Below are 22,503 nucleotides of genomic sequence, written 5' to 3' on the forward strand. Positions count from 1 at the left end.
GAAGAGAGGCACAGCTGAATTGCTGCAGGCGCCGCGGAGCGGCTGACTCACAGAGGGATTGGGGGGGAAATTACCCCCAGTCAGCTGAGCTGGGAGCCACAGTTTTTAGATACAGCATCAACAACATCTCGCATCTGCATGAAGCTGTGGTTCCCACAGGTGCTGTGGAAGAGGTGCGTTGGGAACACAGCAGAGGCAGAGTGTCACTGTACTTCAGGACCAAGATAGAGCTGATGATATCTGGCCACTGTGATACCAGTTCCAGAAAATTCATGAAGCCACTAGACCTGTTGTCTCTCACGGGGGCAAGCTGTTATCTTGGTGGGGTCCCCATTTCCTCCTGGATTCCTGTGGGTAACAAGGAGCCAGCTTTTTTGTATAAGGGCAAGACTGATATCTTCTGTGCTGGCTTCTTCATCTTCTGAAATTCAGCAAGAAAAAAAACTTGCATTACCAGTCTTAAGATGCAGGAGTGAAGCTAAGGCAGAGCAAGAGGAAGGATATGGGTTTTGAAGGGGAAGTTGGAGTGATAGGAGTGGTGAAGACCTGCTGTGCAGAGCCTGTGCTCTGTCTAGCTCCTAAAAGTCAGATCACAAAAGTGACTTGAGGCAGCTGATCCCATAAGCACAGTGCATTATTCACCTAAAGAAAAGAATAAATTATAAGACAAGTTTACAAAGTGTATTCTAAGTCTTGTTCCCCACATAGAAATCTTTAAAACATGTTAAAAATGGTGTGACCTCAATCTATTTTATTGCAGTACCTGTAAAAATGCTGTAGGAAATTTGAGTGTGGGTTTGTTTGTTTTTGTTGTTGTTTCTTTGCTTGTTCTTTTAAGCTTTGTTCATGAACCTGGCACAATCTGGGCACTATGCTTCAGGAGAGCCTATGCCAATCAGAAACAGGACTGATGGAAAAGCATCTTTTCCTGTCAGTTACAAATTTTGTCAGTGAGGAAAAGGAAAAAATGAACTATTTTTCCTTTTAACAGCTCCACCTAGTAATTAGGCCACACACCCTAGGTGAACATATTATGGACAAGAAAAACTGGCCTTAGTGATCTTAATAACTGCAAAAACTGGTATGACTTTGGCTTCAGCAGATGAATAACATTCATGGACACAGGAAATACAGAACACCTATAGAAAGCTCAACTTACATTTGGGAGGGATGAATAGTAAAAGGCCCTTATCACTAGGGATTTACCTGTTATCGCTGTGGTTTGAATTGCGCAAGAGAAGGATGGGAATGATGGCCCTTTCCACCCATCAGTCTCCACCCATGGTAGCATGGTGCTAGTGGAATGTTAGGCATGGGAGATAATTAAAAGCGTCGTAATAACTGTACAGAATGTGTCACCCCTGCCTGCAGCTTCACCATCTTCTCAATTCACGCCCTACCTTTTTCTTTTTGCTCCACCCAAGCTTTGGTTTCCTTCACCCACTCATGACTTTTGTACTATCTTTCCATGCCAGCTGAAACAGCCTCCCACTTTATGTTGCCTTTCATCCAGAATTATAACCGGTCTGTTCATCATCACACTGCTGTATGCATAATGAACAAATTCATGAAGTTACCAAACACCGATTAAAGAAGTATCAGCCATAATCAATATCCTTATCTATTAACAACTGACCATAATGTATGTGCAGGTAGGATAGAACCTGGGCTCTGTGATACAAAATGAGCTGATGTTTGTGCCGATCCCATTACAGAGGACAGGATAGGTGCGACTGGTTTATGACATGGGTATCTGCACCACGCTTAGAAGAACATGTGACTTGGAGCCACCGAAACTGATTCCTGTGGAATCAGCATTTGTTCAGTAACATTCCACTCGTGTGCCTTTCCCTTTTCCTGTACATTGCACCTCACTAAAGAAATGAATGAATTAAAAGACAGGAGACTGCCACGGAAGATGCAAGGTTTGGATTCCTAGCTAAACTAGGAACTCACTGCCAAAGACTCCCTCTGGTGAGCTGCAGGCTTTAAGAGAGCAATTCCAGCCCTAGGTGGGCCATATCACTTAACAGAGGTGAGTGCATCTTTCTACTGGCTTTGAATCCCCAGTTTTTTAGATGAAAGGCGTTAGTTAGGTTGAGTGAATCAAGGCCAATCAGCTCTTGGCAAAGCTTTAATCAGTAAGGGACCAAACAGAATGATCACATATTTGCAGGTCGATTGGACAGATTCTGCTCTTTCAGATAGCAGAGCCATTTAGAAGTAATCCCATCAGCTTCATCAAGGTACGTGGAGGTATTCTATTATAGCTGAGAATGGCCTTTGGATGTACTCTCATCAACTATGTATGTGCCTTTTCTCTTAGATTCTTTTCCTAGTTAGATGCTGTTGAAAAGTGCGCACTGTTTTCCGTTGTGAAGCTTGGAAGCTAAGTAAGAGGTAAAATGAAATGAGCTCAGTAAATTAAGGAAGAGATCAGAGCTTAGGAGGGAATCTTGAGGTAGATACTTGGTATTTTAAGTCATGAGTATTTGTTTTACAGCTGTCCCCAATGAATTTGAAAAGCTGCTTGAAATCTACTTGGTCAAGTTTCTTTGTTTCATGTTTATTTTTTATGCACACCATGGTGTTTGGAATCTCACTACCTAACTGCAAGAGACAGAAAGGATGTTTTCCACTTTGATGTATAATTTGGCTACTTTTTTTCCTCAGGGGTAATCAAAACTCACTGAAAAAAACACATCATTTTTTATGTGTTATTATCACATCACATCAGTTATTATTACTTTTTAATCTGGGCTATGCTGACTATTTCAAAACAATGAGCTTTTTTGTTTGTTTGTTTGTTTGCTATTTTTTATTATATTTATTTTTTTGGCTTTACAAAGGAAATAGGAAATTCCCCTGCTATCCAAGCAGTGCCTCACCACATCTGACACTAGTTTGCCTAAAAGCTCTGGTCCTTTCTTTTCTGAAAATGGAATGGAATGGGAATAATGTCATCTTCAAGAACGTACAACATGAACTCTATGCCTGACTTTTTTCCTCCTCACTAGTTCTCGTCTCACAACTAAAGTGCATGAAAGTGGGATGTGAGTGGATTTGGCAAGCAGTATTAAACTCTGACAAATGCCTGGCTGATGCGTCTTGCTCACACACCCAGAGTTACTCCGATTGCTTGATTTGGGGTCTGGAAAGGAGTTTTTTCTCAGGTTTGACTGGCAGAGATAACTTTAGATCATTGTCTTCTGTAGTGTGCAACAGACTTGCTAGAGTCCTTGAGCAAAAATACGGCTTAGTAGAGGTATAAATCGGTGGTAACATACTTCATCTTTTCTGTTCTCTTTCCAAGAGTAATTATAAGTGTGTCCCTCGATCTTTTACTTCAGGTCTAAAATTCACTGTGTGATGATAGGAAGTGTCTGTGAGAGATAGGGAGGGAGTAGCAATTTTGTGGACCCTTCTGGGGGAGTGACTATTGCATGGCTGTCTCTGATGGAGGGATTCTGGACTTGATTACTGAGGTGCTCTTTTCTTATAAGAAGTTCCTATGAGAAAGGAGAAAAAAAAATAAAAAGGAAACAAATACTGACATTTTTACCACTATGTAACTAGACAATTAATTTGTGTGTTTGGATTAAAGAGATTTTTTGTAGATAAAATCTGTTTCTTTTAAACTTAGATGACCTACAATTTAGCAGAGAGGTGGAAGGATTCTGGGTCTATACTAAGCTTTATCCTGCACTAGAAATCTTCAGAATGCCATTCTTTCTGATATTTGTAAACACAATAATATCTGTTGCAGCAGATGACTAGTTCCCAGGTGAGAATGACTGATTAACTCCATTGAACTGCCTACTCAGGTGTGACACAATAGAATCAACAGGTGACTCAGCCTACATAAGGATCCAGAAACCTCTAGGCTCTCTGTCCTTTGATTTAATTACTAGATCTCAGTGAAAGTACAGGGCACAATTACAAAGGCTGTCAGCACCACAAAAATGTAGCAGATTACCTAATTACATATGCAGGCAGGTAATTTAGTTGGTAATTGCCCCAATTACAAATTCAGATGCAAGCATTTGTAGATGCAAGTGGAATGTTATTTCTTTTCTTTGACAGTTTTGAACTGTGTACAGTCATACAGATAACCAAAGTGCTGTTGAAACCTTGACACATATTTTGTCTTTTGTGATATTTTTCAGCTTTTGCAATTTTATAGATCCTTTCCACATGAAATTATGTGCTGTAAAGGGCATTTTCTGGATCTCCAAGAATGAACATCGACCTCCTTCTAGAGAATATCACTTTTTTTTTTTTTTCCCCCCTGCTTTCTGTAGGTCATAGACGTTTTTGGGGAGGAGGCTTTAATGCATTAACGAAGCAATGTCTTTTCTTTTCATCTTCCTTAATAATGAATAATAAAAATGATCAGCATAGTCTATGTTCACTTTTTATTGGTTTTATCCACATTAAAAATTCATCTGCTGGTGATTTTTCAATGAATGTTATTCATTGTTGTCCACATAAATAATACTGGCTTTCAACCATATATAAAAAAAAAAAAAAGAGGTAACCAAAACATATTTAACCAATGCAAAGCTTCATTGATTTTATAGGAGATTCCCTTATTTTCATCACCTGAACATTTCACTCCATAATGTTTAAATGAATTTTTCATGTGGTTTACTCTGAAAGTGGACAATTACAAATTGAATCGCACAGAATATTCTTTTTGTTTGTTTGGCTGGTTGTTGCTTTTTTTTGTTTTGTTTTCCTTTTTTCTATTTCATTGATTTCCACAGGAAATGCATTGATGGCACTAGTAAATAATGCTTTTTTAACTGGCAGTCCTCCACATTCAACTTGGACTTTTAAGAACTAAGCAGGATTCTCTCCATTTTGTGCGTCATCATTGTAAATAAAGTCTCATATAGAAGATTATACTTTTAGTAATAGCCCTGTATTACATTGATCTCATCAACAGTTGAAAGGTTCTTTTGCAATTAATGATTTTGCACAGGCATAAACAATTGTCCTGTGATGGACAGAAAGATGATACTCTGACATCACTCAGGTGGGGTGGCCAAAATCAACCAAAACAACTAACTGATTTCATTTCCCATTTCCTCTTTTTCTTTTTTTTCTTTTTTTTTTTTTAGTTTTTGCTTGTTCGCTTTTAATCTGTAGTGTTGATTTCACTTTGTCTCTTTTTTAAACCAGAATGTTACTTTTTAAAATTCTTTTTAGCTCTTTCAAAGGAGACTCCCCTCCTATCCAAATAAAAATCTCAACATTGCTTGCTGACAACAGTTTTCCAACAATCTAAATTTTATCATCAACACATTTCTGCAAAGATTATCTTTCTGATTTCTTGGCTGGGTCTTGTTGTGGCATTATCTGTTTGTGGCTTGCCTTTACAACATGCCCCTTCTCTACCACTTCAATTACTTTCAAGGCTCTTTGTGGATTTGGTTACCTAACATTTCACACACTAGCTAGGTGTCATTTCCACAATTACTCCTTTTGATGCCACCTTTATCAGTTAATTATTATTTTCTCTTCTAAGCCCTTTTTCTTTCTTTTTTTTTGGATTGTCTCTCTGTATAGGTGGAGCACCTCTTAATCATCTCCTAAGTAATCTAAGTAATTGCATTGTAGCTGCTGTAATACCTTTTTAAAGGTCTACTCCCCTATGATGCCTATACAAAAACAATACTGGTTAAACATTTGGTGTAATGTGATTTCTTCTTGCTGTGCTGACCAATATCAATGGACAGATTCCACGTGCTTTTCCTGTCAATCATCTTCCACAAACTCTTTGGGGAAAGAATCACCAATTCTTCTTTATGTGTTGAGGCATTGCAGAGTGGATTCTGATCTGTCACCAAGGCTCCCTAGCATAACTGCAATGAAAATAGTATATTCTTAGAATGATTTAGGGTAATTATATGACAACTGACATTGTGTTTTGTAAGCTGGATAATCAAATCTGCTTCAGGATATCAGCTGATTGCCACTTTGGATAAGAAAGAATTATTGTATCACTTGTAAGCAGCCTTATGAAAACAGTCAGGTACATCCTTTCTTTTTTGCCTCCCTCTAAAGCATTTGTTGTGTTTCTGAGCCATAATCACACGTGATTACATTAAATGCTTTTTCTGAAGTGACAGTCTATAATAGCTCTTCCCTTTTTGTCCAGCCTAGCCCCCATTCATGTCTATGCCAGTTTTTAAGATATTTCAGAAGTCCCACACTTTGTCACCTGGCTTTAATCCTGTTCACCTACATGGTAACAACCCCTGAGATGTGATTCAAGTATAAACTACAAAAAAATGTAAAAATGCACACAGCTGCATGAGTCTTAGGAGTTTGTTCCCTCATGATTATTATTACTGCTATTATTTATTTAGCATTCATTGACGCCAAAAGAACTTTTGATCATTTTTCTACTAGGGCGTGGAATCTGCCTCTTGTTAGCTAGTAGCAAGGCTAAACAGGTACTGAATTACTTTTGATTACATAGCTAAACTTCTTAACAGAAAAAAAAAATATTTGTCTATATCTGTAATAACATAGTCAGGTGCATCACAAGCTTATGGAGAGACTGTACAATGAAATCCTGCAGCTGCTTAATCAAATTTTGATGCCTTTTTTGTTTTTTAAGGTATAAACTTTTTGCAGAGCATGGTCAATACAGCCTCTTAAGATGGAAAGCTATGCATTCTGAATAAAAATCTTCATAGTCAAGGGAGAGCCAGTAATTTACTATGAGCATAAAACTATTCTAGAAAACAACAAATAGGAAGCATTTCCTGCCTTTGTGGAGCCACAGATGTGAGATGGAAGGGTCCGAGTCAAGCTCTATTCAAACAAGCTCTTTCTCAAGTGCTATAGATAGAAAATACCTCTTTTAAATGGATGGCTTAGTAAGAGAAGAGGAGAAATAGAGAAAAGAGCAGAAAAAAAATAAATACAAGGAATAGGAAAGAAAGGGGCATGAGAAGGATAGCAATAAACCAAAACCAGGACCTAATCTGATTACTTTTATGTTACTGCTCTGCATTTGTTATTCAGTATGAATTTGGTACAGCAAAAAGTGGTGTTCTTTATGAGGTTGTGGTTGCTGAGGTGAACTGCATCACACAACGTGTTTCTGAGGGTTTGTACACAGCGAGGTGTTAGAATGCTGCATGCTGCAATGCATGTGCCCCTTTGCTTAGGCCTTACTTTCCATGCAGGGGCCTTAGGGGCTCTCTGGCACAATTCCTGCACTTAAAATTGGGATGACAGTACTGGTCATCTTCACTGGGGAGAGGAAGGGACGTTCCTCACATTTATTAAAGGATGCCAGGATCCTATTACTATGGTAATACAGACCATATAAATACATAGAAGAGAGAGAAAAACTGTTATATGTTAAGAAGTTGGCCATTCTAATTGTGTTAAGGAGTACACAAATCTGTAGTCTGAGTTCCAAATTAATTTTTAACCAGCTTTACTAAGGAAATAAAGCTTACATATTCACAGTATTTATCTGTTCCCCCCTTAGATTTCTGTTCATCTTATCAGCTAATTTCTACTTAGCTTAAAAGAAGTGTGGAGATCTGAAGAATTTAAATTCCCACACATTTCCTGAGTTCAGTAGTCAGAGAGCAGAAGGCAGGGAGCTCTCTGCTGTCGCAGCCTCAGTTTCAATGGCCTGGTCACTCCAAGGCACAGCTCCTGGCCGAGCAACAGGTATGTGCCGGCTGGTTCACCAGTACAAAGGTAGATCTGTCCAAGTCACACTTTTTCCTACTTCTTGCTCATCTAGGAGACAAAGGTTGCTGGGGAATAAGGGAGAAGGCTTGTATGGGGAATTATGAAGGCAATGAGAGAAAATAGGAATATTATGAGGAAGGCAATGCCTCAAATCCTGGCTTGGTAGTGAAAAGATCATTGGAGATACTGTAAGGGTATTTTTTACCTAAGTGGTATTGGCCATGGTGACGAAGGGAGGCAATAGGGAGACAGGTTTAGGTGAGGGAGTATTGGTACGTACCACAGAAATCTTTAGGAAACCAGGTTCCATTAGTTCCATTGTTTACAGACTGAGTTGTTTCTCATTCTCTCAAGGCTCAGGATGTTTGACAGCCTGCAAAATCAGAGGTCATGAATGGCCATTTGTACCTTGTATGCACTTTCTTTGAAATATATTTTAGAACTACAGGCTATTTTAAACTGTTCCTGTCAGTTCCTGTGGTTCTTCATTGAAGAAAGATAAAGGCAATTTTTTTTTCTCTTTTCTTTTTTCTTTTTTTTTCTTTTTCTCTTTGTTCATTCTCAAAAAAAAATAAAGGAAAAACACAAAACAGAAAACTGTGTTTGATTTTTTTTTTTGTTTTTGCCTTTTTTTTTTGTTCTGAGAACACTACTTTAATATTGGAAGAAAAAAAATATCAAGGATACCAAACAAAAAAAATCAAGGGACAGATGTTATAGATCTTTAGAGTAACTTGATAATTTTTCTGTACTTTTCAATGGCCAATGAATTCCAAGCTCCTATTAACTCTGAAGTCAGCATTGTTACCAAAGAGCAGCTGTTGCAATGTAAACACACCTGCTTCTGTGTTAGCCCAGCCATGATCTAAATTAGAGAATTAGAAGAAGTGAACCCGCAGAACTGGAGTCATAGTCATGTTTTATCCCATTCACCTAAGTTACACATGAACTTCAAAGTCTAATTAGAACAATTTAAATACTAACATGATTAAGCACAGCCGATTTCATTTCATTTTTTCCTTTGGTTAAACAGAGGATATTAATGCAAAGAAATTCTATTAATTCAACCTCTGGTTTAAAATCAGAGAAATGTAGAAAATCCTAGAGTTAACCTAATATATCCTATGACCTCTCAAGCTTTGCTTCACTGTTGGAGGAAAAAATATTGCTTTTGAGATAGCTCTTTTAATGCAATTCTGCTGGCAACAGGTCAGTGTAGGGCAGGCTAGTTCTAGCTGTTTACAGATAAAATATGTTTCTGTGTGTAGAAGTTCTATTACTGATCTCAGCTGTCTGCACTGAGGTAGAACAGTCTCAGTTCAGCTATACAGCTAGAGAGACAAGTGCAAGCAAGCAAACCACAACTCCAGTGGGAAAGCATTGAAAGCAAATGGATTTGAGCCCTACCTCCTCCTGCTGCCCAGGAAGAGAAGCTGCACATCTGGGTTGTGACTGAAAGGAGGGAGATTAAGTTTCTGTGAGTGTTAGGAGAGGAGGGGAGGCTGGAAACGGAGCCAGATGGCAAATGGCAGAGGCTCAAAATGGCTGTGTTCTTTAACAGGCTTCTGATCCTTATTGGCAAATATCACTTTAAGCTGTTTTGGTTAATCTCTTTCCTAAATCATTCTAATGACATTCCATACTGAGGTATGTGTGATATACTTGCCAAAACTTCCTTACTGCCCTACACACACATGCAGGGTGAAAGAATGAGCAAAGGACTGTTCTGAGAGCAGAGTTCAGTGAGTTTTCTGCTTGTAGCACTGTAAGGAACTTGGAAGGTAATTAATGACTTACCCACTCTGATATAGGAAGTGTGAGTCCCCCGGGGAGATTAATACTATTTTTTCTGATCATACTCCAAAATCAAAGTCTACAATAGGGACAGGACTATTCTCTCCTTTGAAAATATTCTGAAAGTACTGAGCGCCTGTCCAGTTCCCCTCATTTCAAATATGAATCAGATGCTTTTCAGATATATGAGCTCTAAGGATTAAATGTTCCTTTGTCCAAAACCATTTAGCATAGAGAGGTGATAGCAGTGGAGACATATTTCTCTTTCTAACCCTCCCTGCATCGCCTGTCAGCATTTTCGCACAGGTCGCCTGCAACATTCAACAGTTACAATGACAGGAATGATTAATATTTGGGCTTATTTATTCTTGTATTGTTTGTGCTTCGTAGAGGCTTACTGTGTCACAGACAGAGTAAGTGAAATCAGCCTGTATGGTATGATTAGCCTATACAATTAAAGCCACTCAAGAAGCTGAGATCATCCATTCTGACACAGCCACTCTGTCTCACACACACGCACTTACACAGAGAAAAGGATCTTTAGCTTACCAAGGAACAAAGCTTAGTATCACATCCAGAAGGCCCTATTCAAAATCCAAGAAGAGGATGCTATCTAAATTCCTAAGACTTACAAACTAGTTTGTTGGATGCTATGGATGCAAAAAGCCCTTTGATGACACAGTCACTCAATTGAGGGAAGGGAGCAGCAGCTCTTGAGTTGCTTGCAAGTTCATCAAACAAGGCTTTCTTTTTTTTTTTTTTTTTAGCCTTTGCATACTGATAGCCTGTGGTTGTATGTTCTGTTAGAACAGATTGAAGAAATTCTGATTCCTGCTTATTCTTGTCCCCTTTGTTCTTTTCTTCTGAATCAGTGCTTTATTTTGGTAGTGTCCCAATGAAGAACTGTGAGATTTTCTGGTGTAAAAGTAGTAACTGAGTAAGAAGGAGGAGAAGTAAGGTTCATTTTTGATTGGATTTGTTTTCAAAACTGATGTGAGGTCTGGTACAGGGCACAAACATCCAAACACTAAATCAGCAAAGCTGAACAGATGGTAGTCTCTGATGAACAAGTAGACATGAGCAGCTGTTGGAAGGGAAACCAGGAATATTTTTTGCTTGACTTGTGGCCAGTGGAATAGTAATACAGACTCCTAGCCTTATACTGCTGTTTTTGTGAATTGTCCCGGTCAGGCTAGAACTTCTTGGTAACAAATCTTAAGTTGTTTCAATTGGTCATTAACATTGTCCCCTTTTGCTACAGTGAGTAGCTGTGAACAATACTCCAATAATTCAGGAGCAAGAATCTGAAGGAAATAAAAAGGCTGAGGACAGGGGTTGTAGAAGAGCAAGTAAAGAAGTAGGTGACCTCTGAAAAAATAAAGGAGGAGGGTCATTATGGATCAGAAATGAAGTGAGTAAGTAGAATAGGTTTCATTCAAATTTTAGATACATTTACCTTCATCAATCTCAGGTATAGGCATACAGATACATTTCTCTCTCCTGCTACCATTCATATGAGAGCAGTACCTCTGAGTTCCCATTCTGGCTCAGGACATCTGTGTGCTAACATAGACCAAAAAGACTGTCCCTGTCCTAAATAACTTTTCGTGACTAATACAATATAATACTAGCACAGTTTTGCAACTACAAGAATCGGCAGTAAAAGGATGTTAAATCTAGGCCACCACGAAAGAATCTAGTGAAATAAGGGGAGGGATGAAAAAGGAAGGAAAGAAAGCAAAACAGTGAAGATCATCACTGGGAAAATGTCCCACTTGCGAGGATTTTTTTTCCCATGTACTCCATTCAGAAAAAGCTGCAGGTGAAGATGAAAGGGAGATACTGTAAATCAGATTACAAAAAACGCCAATGTGACAATGTGAAGAAAACAACAACAACAACCACCAAGCCAAATGCTTTGTGAGACAATCAGTGTAGAAATACTGGGAGGCATCAACACTTTTGGACATAAGTGTTCATTTAAAGTAGGTATAATTAAAGGCAGAATTTGTCCTACCTGACAGATGGAATAAAGTGAGTATACCAAAATATGCTGGCCTACACACTGATGAAAGAACAATATAAAATTTGACATCAACAGTCCCTCATGTTTGAAAATCACTGAAAGTGTGATGACAAGAGTAAATATTATTAAGGAATGTCCAGAGAATTCGACTACAGTGTGTGACGTATCTCAATCTAAGCATGCTTTGAAACCAATTACAGATCTATTACTTTGACTTGAGCACAAAAAGGTCTCATGGAAAAGACCAAGCACAAATTTTAGAGCGACACAAAATTTTGCTTGCAGAAGTAGCTAGAGCAAAACATTGACTAATGTAATTTTTTGTAGGTTAGAATGTATTCAAAGGGATAGTATAACATACTGTGTTAATGCTATAAATTGTCTAAGGGATTAGAGGAAGAACCAGGAAAACACTGAAACGCTTGCTGCCAGATAACATGCGTGCCCAGGACCCTGTCCTTCATGAGCTGTCAGGGTAGTGCAAGGCAGGCCTCCATCTGGCGGATCACTGCTTGGCACACGCTCACTGACTGCAGGAGCAGTACCACTGCATGGGCTGACCCGGAGGTTTCCCTGTCACTGCTCTGATTTGCTTGATTCCCACACTGCACAAGAGGCTATCATCTGGATCAGTCATTGCATAGACTGTAAAATAAAAATACTTGTTATTTTCCTAGCTCAGACGCAGCTTCTGCCTCCTGGGAAAGCTCAGTGCAGCTTAATTAAGTGAGTGGGGTGGTATCAGTAAGGAACTGAACTTCTGATAACTTAGTTGAAGCAGAATGCTTATACCCGCTAGATTTTACCAGTACATCAGTAAGAACTGCAGTTTCCAGGTGACCTAAAGAAGAGATTGTTGGTCCAAGAGCATATCTTTTTATTTTGATCCATCTGTGCCTAATACTCTAATACAAGATAGTACCTCTGCCCACAAACCATGTCTCTCCAAACACTGTGAGGACACTGCAGAGCTCTATTGCAATCAAGTGAAAGCAGATGCTGGTGTAAGTTATTAACTGTCACTTTCAATTCAACCTGACAAGAATGAGTTAATGGAGGAGCTCCATTACAATGGTCGACAGGAAAATAAAAGCCACACCAAATCTGTTTTTCTTGTCTCCCTTGTTTTCAAAGACAGTGCTACTGGCATAACACAGAATGCCTGTTCATTCATTTGCTGATAATGCTTCTCCCTTTGGGGGTGAGACACAGCTACTTCATGGATATAGAGTAACTTATTCAACCACAAAGAGAAACCTCTTCCTTCCTTTAAACTGTTCTCAGACTACCAAAGCAGCTACTGATGCTGACCTACATATTGCTGGCTACTTTTCTCACTAACAGCAAATGAAAAATGTAGATAACAATCTTTTTTTTTTTCTTTTTTTTTTTTTTTCCCCTAAGTGCCTAAGATCTTATTACTTTCATTCTTGTTTCTGTTATATTTGCCAGCTAAAACTACAGGATGTGTTTTACTGAGTGAGTCTCTACACCAGAGAATTCTAGAAAATGCTTGACCTGCGGTATGATCTCTGTATTTATAGTCATAAATACAAATTAGCAGGTTTAAAAAGACAGACAGGGCAAAGGATGAAACTGTTCTTCAGTTTCACCAGTGGAAATACAGAATCCTTGCATTCAGATCAAGTTGTTCACTATGGAATAGAATAACAGAGAGGTTTTTGTCTATTAGTTATGTCAGGCTGGAATCAGACGTGTTTGATGTCACTTTGCCATGCTTCTTTTTAACCACATGAGCTCATGTCAGCTGATGTACACCGCTCCTCTCTGAAAGCCCTCCAAAGTTCAGTCACAGACTGTAATGTAAAGTATTTGAGGAGTAGATGTGTATTAGAGCATTGTCCTGCAAAAATGCCCAAGAATATCACATATTAAAGGTTTGATCAAATACAACATGTTTCCTCACCTTCATGCTCTGTTCTGTATGTTGTAAGAATAGTTGCCAGCACCAAATCTTCCTCCATTGCTACAATGTTGGAGCACCGTGACACCAGCTTTTCGGTCTGATAACTAACAGAACAAGAAAAATCCTCAGATCACCATTTTCTTCAACTTTTTTCTTCATACTGCCCTGTAGTTTTAGCTGACATCCATAAAGATAATGCATTTACCTCTTTAAGCCTTTCAGTTAATCTTTATGAAGAAGTTCCACCTAATGCACAACATCTGCTGAGCCATTAAGTCAGCATCAAGCATAGTGTTACAAGTACCACCTACACCAGTTGCTGCAGGTGCCTCTTAAATTTCAAAGACTGTGTGACAGGACTTCTTAACAACTGCCCTTAACAGTTTCCAGTTAAAACTCATTTTCATCTTGCAGTTTGTTCTGAGGCTCAGCCCACTGGATGTTTCTTACTGGGGCAACGTGCATTCAAAAGCCTGAAAATGCGTGAATTCATTTAAAAGTAACAACGCTCCTCATCCCCTTCAGAAGTAAGTACATATAGATTCAAAGCTATGTGCTTTTTAAACTCTCTTTAGTTCTGTTTTTCCTTCCAAGCTGCCCTTGATTTTGGCTCTTTGTTGCTGATTCCTCCCCTATCCCTTTAGTACTGTCCCTGATTTATATGTCAGTGCTGAGTGCATCTGATCAAAACATGGCAAAGTTGCTGGTTCAGCACTCGCAGCAGGGGTTGGGAGAAATGGGCTATGTCTAATCCTACTTTGTAACCGCTGTCACAATGCTGTGACGCTGCCAGTTGGCAAGTAGGAGCAACAGCAGAATTTGGAGGAGATAATGACAGGTGCTCATAGCACATCTAGGACAGCACGTGTTGGCAAACAAGTATTTTTAACTAGCCTGCTTAGACCTTAAAATAAAAAACACATTGGTTTCAAACAACAACCTGCCACTAAAAAGTGTGCAAGATACTGCATATGGCAGGAAAACTGAGCTGGCTCCAGAGCAATGTCTGGGTATGTGATTGTACTAAATTATATCTATATTCAGCTCTTCTTAGAATGAAGTAGCTCTAAGAAGCTCAACTAGGTAGGGTGAATTTTTTTTTTTAACTTCAGCCTAAGAAAATTTTGTGGGAGGAGTCACTTTGGAAAGGTGGGAAAGCCTTTACCCTCAGGTTGCCTCAGTAAGAAGCTCCCGCTGTGATACTTGAAAGCCCAATAGACATGTCTGAATTTATAATACACTCTTGAAGTATTCATTCATAATCCTGTAGGGATTTTCAAAGCCACAAAGAGGATGTATTTCTTTTAACTGGCTACAGGGAAAATATTAGTTCCTGCTGTAATAAACAAACAGTCTATTTTGGTGCAAGAGGAAAAATTTGAAGAGTCAGGGCGAAGAAAGGGGAACCTTTCTGACACTCTTGGAAGTTTCTGTTTTTCTAAAATATGTGATACCCCATGAACTGTTTCTATTTTCTCCCTGTTCTGTACTCCTTGAAACTTCCCTGTTACAACCTGGTTCTCCCCCACTGTAAATCAAGTTCACTGCATTCACACCAGGTAAAATTTTTAGCCCGATTGCTGTACAATCAAAAGAAAAGAAATGCTAAAGTATATAAAAAAAAAATGAAATGTGGTTGTTGGAGGGGAGCTATTTTTCCCTTTGCTTCTTTTCCCCCTCTATCTCTAAGTATATCACAAGAGAGCATGAGTGGTATTGCACCTCTTCTTCATGCAGCCACTTCTGTCTGTATGGGCTTGTGCAGGCAAAGTAATTATGGTCAGCAAACACAGTCCTCAAAGAACATGGGCAAAAATGGTGATGAGGAGTAGAGGCTGGGAGCGATAGATTCCTTGTACAATGGGATTCTGTTGCCATAAGATTATGTTGCTGAAAGAAAAAACAGCCATTTCTAATCGCTCTGTCAATTCCTAGCCCGTGTCAGCAAAGTTCTCCTGCAGACTTTTACCTTTTATGCAGCATGCTGAGACAAGCCCTAATATACATCACGGATGGTGGAATTTAAGTAGTATACATCCTTTGTGCTTAACACGCACATGAAATGAATTTCATAAATGGAGCACAGTTCTTTGCCAGAAGATGAGGTGGCTGCAAACCGTCTGTGCAGCAATTGCTGAAATAATCTTTACCTTTCTGATTGATGGCCCCACACTTTCAATAACCTTTCAGAAGAGAGATGTGACGAAAGCCCACACCTTTACCAACAACTCATATCACCATTCTGACAGAAGGGGCCTGTCCCTTTCATATTTATTTATATTTCTCAGTGAATAATGTGATGAGCTTTTAGAAATAGAGAAGGAGACACATTTAAATTCATCTGAATACTTCTTGTATTTATCTATTATAGATCATTGCATATGCTTCTTAATCTATACTTTGGATAAGGCATGACAGCTACTTAAGCTTAGCCAGCCCTAGCAACCCTGGGTAGGAAATGAGAATGAACAGTAGCTGTAAAGCTGCAAGGAAGCTTTAAGCAGGTGCAGTGTAACTTCATCCATTTTGATGAAGAGAGTCAGAAAAGATTCACCCAGATGAGAGTGCATAGCACCTCTGTTCCTACTCAAAGTGCCCACGTGTCCTCTGATGACTGTATTGAGATCAGGACCAAGCTGAACTTGTTATGTCACCACATTTCCTGTAGCACAACTTGTTTTTGCTAGAAGTCTGTTAATCCAGTATGGAGTCAATCCAGATTTGTTCAGTTTGTGAAATCAGAGCCTGAGGTGGAATAGATGCGGATCATTCTATTTGCCCACATCAGAGATCCTGCACAAGATACCTATCTAAGGGAAGATACTGGAGAGAGAATTAACCTACTTGAATAACTAGTGGTTTTAACTGCTCTGAATTACAAAAGGTTTCCCTGAAGAAGGGAACTCAGGTTTCCCTGGATGACCAATTATACATCAGTACAGGGACAACATTCCCATTGTTGTGTTGTAATTTTACATTCAGTCAGGCTTAATGAATTAACATGCACTGCAGCCTGGTGCGAGGGTTTACAAACAAATATATTGTAGTCACTAAAATAAATGTGACACTATAAAAGCTTGGGGTGTCAGAAGGGAAATCGGTGGACTAAGCTGAGCACTAAGGCTCCTTATCAACAGAGGACAAGGTTTGTTAAATTGACAGTAAATAAAAAAGCATCCAGAAACCAGGTAAGCAGCTGAACTGCAGACTGCAATGTAAGCACTTCAAATTCACCAAGGCAAATTCACTTTGCCATCTGAACCTCCCATCGCCCAATCTTCTCTTACCTTATTTAGAAGCTGAGTAACAGCAGGGTCTTATCTTGGGAAGTCACTCTCAGCTCAGCTGGAGAACAGTGTACTGGAAGCAGCATTTTCCTCTATAAACACATTAATTGGAGTCCATTTTCCTCCCTCAACATGTGCATAACTCACAGCAGTAATGGGAGTTATGTAGGCATATCAGTTTGCTCAAACCATCTTTTCTCTGGGTCACTGCAAGCTCAGCTGTCTTTCATTATGTACACATTCATCAACTCTAAACAAGATTCATTTATATTTTTCCTTGAAAATAATTTTGTTACTCTCCCTATAGTAAGTAATACAGGGATTGAGATGAAGCCTGGTTTGTCAGGCCCAGAGTCTAAACTTCATTGCTAGTTGTTAAAAAAGCAAGAAAAAGGCATTTGGCTCTTGAGTGATATCTGTGTTTGCAGGACTGAATTTATGAATTAGAATGGAGAGTAAAGAAATTAAGATTTGGGTTAAAAGATAGTAGAGGTTAGAACTGTACTAATGTACAATAAAGTAATGCACTTCTCCTGCATTTTGAATTTTATAGTACCTTTGGACCACCGGCAGGTTGAAAGGGTCTGTGAAAAAGATACAGGAATCTACAGCAAAATATACTGGTGTTTATTCTGCTGCAAACTTTGTTTCTCAGCCCTTCCATTTGAAAGGGGAGTTGATCTCTATGCAGAGTCCAAATCAAGCCTGCATAGGCCTACCTAAACGTATTTTAGAAAATACATAGAGATTTTACAGTTGTGAATTTTGCTCTGAGAAGAGAACTTGAGTCATTTTTTTTATTCTTCCTAAACCAGTTTCTTTCCTGAAATCCCAGACAGTTTAATTGTTCTTTAGCTGCCTAGATTCAAAAAGGTAACCATAAATTACCCTTGTTTGTGAGCAACATCCATTTTTATGCATACTTCATATAATAATTTTCTATCTTAGTGAACTTAAGTTCACATTCAAAGGCTTTAATATGAATTTTCCTATTAAATCTTTTGTAGGAAGTCTTTATATTTTTTTTTCCTCTTTACTTTAAACTCCTCTGGATTAAAATAATTACTTTAGTTTAATGTGTGATCAGAGACTCACCTGACCTGTCTCTGCAAGAGATTTGACAACGCCCAGGTCAGTATTTTCCTAGTAAGAAAGCTCTTTGTACAGCTCACCCTGGGAAGCTGCTGAAAAGCCCATGCTTCAGCTAATAACCAGATTAGTTTTCCCATTTGTCAATTACAACTTCTTTGGTGCTTGAATGGTGGAGGAAATTACTGCAAGCAGAAAATGAGCAAAGCAGAAAGGAGGGACACTTCAAAAGACAAAGATTTTGTCTGCCACTATTATTTTGCAGCTGCCATTAGTTGATCAGACCTCATTGATAACATGGGGGAATATTATCTGGGGATGTTAAAGCCAAATTACAAAGTTAAGTGAAAACAAACTAGAATCCAGACTTCCATGTGAAAGAAAAAATTGTCTTTAGATATATACATGTAGCAGTCACAGATGCAGATAAAAGCTGCAGATACGCCTCTGGGAATGTAACTTAGCCTATGGATTCAAAGCCTTGCATCATAGGCAGAGTTGGAATTGCAACCTATTATTAAAGGTGGCCAACATTAGCCACAATATGATCCTACGCTAAGAGATCTGATAAGGTTTACTTTGAAACACTGGAGACTTTGTACTTTGGAGTGAGGACTTGAAATTAGGCAGGAAGATGTTCTTTGCCTTGTACACGGTCTTTTTGCTTTCCCTTTGAAAACTCACATTAAGCTATCCAAGATAAAAGCACTGGAGATATTGCAGTTCACACATATGTAGTAGAAACTTGTTAGAGTTTATCATCCAAAGCCTCTAAAGATGTATCAGCTCTATGAATAACTGAATCTCTCACTGAGCCTGGATTTGATTGAACTGTCCTTTCACCTGCTCCATCCCAGAGACTGACTGGACAAAGAGGATACTGAAAGCTACAGGAGGAAATAGGTAAGGGAGTGTCAGGAGAAAACAGAATTGTCTAGATGGGAGAGAGATGTGAAGACCCTGGGGAATTTTAATTGTATAAAGATCTCAATGAGACTGGAATTATCAGAGCAAGGAGCCTGGCACTTGGAGTCAGTGGGACAGGGGTGAAGAAGAGCTCATGAAGAATTTAAAATGTGTTTTATCAAAAGTCTGCAGAAAGATGGAAGATGTATTACTATACTATATGGTAAAAATAATTCAACCTATGGACTGAATGACAAAGATAATATAAAACAATGAGATATGCAAGGAAAAATAGAACTCATATGATAATGACTGCTATTAACGATGCAGCGAGGGCTCTATAAAAGCCCCTTATCATTCAGTATTGGTGCTGCTACTTCCCTGTGTGATCCTGTTGTGATACAAGAGAACGCACCTGCAGACACACCCTGATGTGTAGTGATGGAGGCTGCATTGCTGGTTCCTGTTGGACTGCTTTTACGTCTTCCATGTACTATTGCTCAAGGTTGGGATAGCCGTTGCTGTAACAATGGTCCACAACACTGTGTCATCGTTTCAGAGAGACGGCATAACTGGATCAAAATGTGCTGATAACGGGACTTCATTAGTAGTTGAGAAACCATGGAAATTAAGGGCTTAGACTTGGCAAGTCCTTTAAGGTTTCCTGATTCATTCTTCAGCCAGAGATACTCCTTGTAGTTCACCCATCTTCAGGAAATCCTGTAATACCTTCTTTATTGACTGAGTTTCTTCATGCCTTCAGCAGCACGATGCTCACAAAAAAAAATCTCCTTGTCCTCTCCCAACGCCAAAATCTTTAAAAATGTGAAAGTAGAACTCTGTCACAGGAAAGTGAGAAATTTATTAGGATTGTCATTGTAAACTTGAGAGCCGTGGCCTAAGGGTGATGACTACAAATAGTGTCACAGATTTATAAGCACACTCTTACATCCATCCTCATGAGAGAAAAGGCTAAGTCATCATAGTGAAACAAAAGATTTAGAGCCAGAACATTAGGGGCAATCTAGTCAACAGCTGAAACAGACATTATATGGGTAAAAGAGAGCACTAACCTTAAAAAAGACCTTTATTTTTTTTTTCCTGCTTGAGAGAGAGAGAGGGATCTGCCTACTTCTGTTCTTTCCTTCTGTTTATTTTATGTTATCAGCTCTTATTACTTTATATCATCTTTTCTAAAATCTTTGAAAAAACAACCAACACATCCCAACTACATACCTTCTGAAAGAGCTTTGCTTCAAGATTATGAGATACCTTCTTACGCTCCTCTCAAGATCAGCTTGTAACGTATGCAAGCCCAGGTTTGCCAATACAACCGCATGAGTCAGAATGGCAGTGTTCCAACACAAGGGGAGAACACCTCAAGTGATAAAACCAATGCAAGGGTAAATGTCACTTTGTGCGCAGATGGGTTTATATTCCTTGTAGTAGCAGGGCATGAATCCAGGGTGACTGCGGAGGGCCAGACGGTACTGAATCTGACTGCGATTTAAATAAGACTCCTGAACCATGGCTGTCTCTTTGCTATTTCTTTATACAGAGGTAAATTTCAGCTTACAAGGCATAACATGGAAATTACACTTGGGCTAACTGTTCCTGTCCTTTTCTGATTTCCAGGTGTTCACTGTCAGATTAATGTTAGAGGTAGGTTGCAGGTTAGGTCTTGTATGTATGTGATTTTGTACCACGGTATGTTAGTTCAAAACTACAGTGAAGCAGTTTTACAGATTAAGGTATCAGTATCACATCTATGACTGCTGTAAGTTTAGTGATAAATGTAAGGCACTTTTTTACTGAGAAAACTGTGCTATGCTAAGAAGGCTGACACACCAGTACACCAAAAATCTCTAAACCCATACATAAAATAACCCCACAGTAGCTCTAAAACAGTATTGACAGTAGGGTTTACATTTACCCATGCAGAAAAAGGCGTTCCACAAAATGTTAACATTTCATTTGATAAAAGAACAAGAGCATAACTGCTCACTGGTTCTGAGTTTTGGCTTTTTCTATCCTTTCTGTCTTGCCTCTAACGAACATTTAATTGGTTAAAGCTATGTTTATCCCTACAGTGAGCTGGCAAGCTCAGAAAACTGTCTAGATTCTTAGATATAAATAGGCACGGTTCCAGAGAGTTTAAGGAAGAAATGCTGATTTACCCCAGCTGAAGAAAGCTTGGCCTGTTACATTTCATGTTTTTATTTATTCTTTTTCCATATGAATCTGTATCTTTCAACTGTATGCAGATGCTTCCTAACCATAAGATTTAGTACGGCAAATTGAATCTGGCTAACATATCTTCCATCCTGCAGTGCTGTAGAAGACAGAAGGGAAGAGGTTTTCTTCTAGTTAAGTAATTTCTAGTAGTCTTGTATCTATGGAACATCTCTATAGTGGCAAGTGTGATCTATGTCCATGTACCTGATATTCTAGAGGATAGATGAGAGAGCAGCAAATGCTATTCAAACATATATACTACAGTTCCTATGTATCAGAAGAACTAGTTGTGTATTGCAAGCAGCTTTTTCTGGCAACACTACATGATTTCTCAACACCCAGGTAATTGTATGCTTCTTGCCAAGCACACAGTCTTTTGGGGAAGATTTTTCCGGGTTGCCAATTTACATCCAAAAGTCTTTGCATTCATTAACTAAAATTAGAAATAGCTGAATTGGTTGCAAATACATGTGGATGCATGTGAGCAGAATTTGATTTTGGTTTCGATTTTTCCCCTCCAGACTTTTCAGTTTCCACTGCAAAAAAATATGTCCATATCAAATGGATAAGAAGCAATGTATGTTACTCTTCTTTTTCCTTACACAAATATGAATTACAGGATCACGCCTGCCTGAGTAGATGAGCTGCAGAGTTTTGCGGCAGTGACAGGCAGATAGTAACTGACTCTGTCATAGGAGAAACCCAAGATAACACAAAGGGTAGAAAACATCCAAGGAAAGGATTCGTGGTGAATGGGAACCCAAGGCTTTTTGGAGGGGTGATAGATATTTATAATGCTATTACTGTCCAGTACGCAGAAGGATTTTAGCTACTGTACCAGGATTGGGTCTGAAATACTCCTAGGTGTTTGGAGAAAGGTACAGAAACACTGCCCCATGCCGAGCAGGGACCTTTTGTACTCTGTGACTGTCAGATCTGACGGTACGGAACCCACCGAACAGCTCTGTTGTAGCTGAGGTAATGATTCCTGTTGACTGTTTTCCTGTTGCTGCAAAGATAGGAAGAGTCACACTGTGCCTGACATCTAAGGAGATTCCACAAGCAATCCGCCTGAGTCAGCAGGGCCTTTGCTGCTGCCTGCAGATAGAAGATGCGAGCCAGAATTCGGCTATCTATAGCACACCTCTTGGGGGGCAAGTGATGGAGGGACCCTGCATAGTGTCTAGAAAAAGAATCAGATTTCATTATACAGCTTAAATACCTTATAAATATATATAATATATTGTAGTTGTTTTCAGTCCTGATCAGCTTTTAGAATCCTACTCTTTCCTAACTGCAGCCTGTCACTTCCTTGACTAATCCTCTCTCTAGCTGCCTTAAGTTAACACCTCTTTATTTCAGAAATTGGCTTTTTTAGATTTATACTCCACTAATTGGCTTTTTCACCCTCTGAACCTTTTCTGCTTCCTCCTGCATGCAATCCAGCCCCTTTCACCACCTAATCCCCTCTTTTCACACTTCGATTCCACCATTCTCTTTTTCCTTCTTTTTAT

At 39.1% G+C, this 22,503-nt stretch overlaps 2 long non-coding RNA genes across 5 annotated transcripts in view; one reads left to right on the forward strand and one right to left on the reverse strand.

Moving 5' to 3' along the window:
• LOC125180525 (uncharacterized) overlaps window positions 1-22,503 on the forward strand; it is a 107,226-nt gene that overhangs the window by 41,057 nt on the left and 43,666 nt on the right. Inside the window, exons 1-2 of one of the 4 annotated variants that reach the window (XR_007159129.2) lie at window positions 1,734-2,035; window positions 13,887-13,999. The exons of 1 other annotated variant lie outside the window; for it this stretch is intronic. This is a non-coding gene — a long non-coding RNA (uncharacterized lncRNA). Of the gene's footprint in view, window positions 1-1,733; window positions 2,036-2,060; window positions 2,247-13,886; window positions 14,000-22,503 lie in introns of those variants that run through there. 2 more of the 4 variants (XR_007159128.2, XR_010825595.1) reach the window with 2 other exon arrangements.
• On the reverse strand, window positions 5,533-14,345 carry LOC106031200 (uncharacterized). The gene is made up of 3 exons (XR_001204153.3): window positions 13,473-14,345; window positions 8,006-8,098; window positions 5,533-5,867 (listed from the first exon to the last, which is right to left on the reverse strand). It is a non-coding gene; the product is annotated as an uncharacterized lncRNA (long non-coding RNA).

This window comes from Anser cygnoides, chromosome 17 (assembly GCF_040182565.1).
Source record: "Anser cygnoides isolate HZ-2024a breed goose chromosome 17, Taihu_goose_T2T_genome, whole genome shotgun sequence".
NCBI lineage: Eukaryota > Metazoa > Chordata > Aves > Anseriformes > Anatidae > Anser > Anser cygnoides.